Here is a 1,061-nt window from a genome sequence, read left to right on the forward strand (position 1 = left end):
GGGCTTCTTGCTTCTTTGTTTGGTTCCTTTGTTCAGACCCGGGCTCAGTGTGGGGGGCGCTGCCCAGAAATGCAAGACCTGAAGTGGCCAACTAATTAAGCATATGAGTCATACCTGTGGCTCAGAACATGCCCAGGCATGCCTATGCTTACCTGCAGCCTTTCCCTGCCTTCTCTCCTCCCCTGTATCAAGAGGAGCCAATCAAAAGTACTGGTGGGAAACTGCCTGAGTTTGCCTTTAAAGCCGGACATTTTCTGATCAGACCTCGGAGAAGGTCCTTGCTTTGCCACCTGGTCTGATCAGCTAGGGGTCTTTGGGGGGCCCTCTCCCTGCTCTCGTTTGTTTTTGAGCATACCCCCATTTTTAAACTCCCCTCCCACGAACAACAAATTTGTGCCTGGAGATCTCCTGATTATTGTAAGCGAATCGAGTCCTCTCTCCATCCTCCGATGCTACTGCCGTTCCTGTCTCTGTGCTTGCTGCTGTCCTGGGGAATGGTAAGAACTCCCTCTTGCAAACTCCCCCTGTCCTAGCTGCTGGCCTTGTTTCCCCAGCAGACAGACCCAAGCTAACTCCTTGGTCTGTAACTGTAATCTGTTTCTGGCTCCGCAGCGCCTTTGCTGCTAGAAATAAGCCTGTGCTGCTGCTAGGCTGTGCCTTCCTGGACTGTATCCTGGGCTGTCGGCTTGCAGCCACCCCACTGCTGCGGCCACCACTAGTTAACTCCCCCCCCCCGGGTTGTACCCTGGGCACACACCACTCTGGCCTCTGGAACTGCTCCCCCTCCCGATCAAAGAAGTGGCAGGGAGTGTAAGGTGCACCTATTAGAATCAGGTTCTTAGTCCAGATAAGTTGTAATTTCATTTTGCATAGCTGTGGTTAAGTTAGGTTTAAAGAATTGTTTGTATTGTGCTCTGTAAGTTAGGTTTAAAAAATTGTTGCATTGTGTTCTGTTACTTGCTAATTTGTGTAGTCTTGGTTAAGTTAGATCATAGATAAGATTTTGCTGTGTTCTGTATAATTGTGGTTAAGTCTGTCTTCCCGCTACCCCCCCCCCCCCG

This window comes from Terrapene carolina, unplaced genomic scaffold, assembly GCF_002925995.2.
Source record: "Terrapene carolina triunguis isolate 2854851 unplaced genomic scaffold, T_m_triunguis-2.0 Scaffold926, whole genome shotgun sequence".
Lineage (NCBI taxonomy): Eukaryota > Metazoa > Chordata > Testudines > Emydidae > Terrapene > Terrapene triunguis.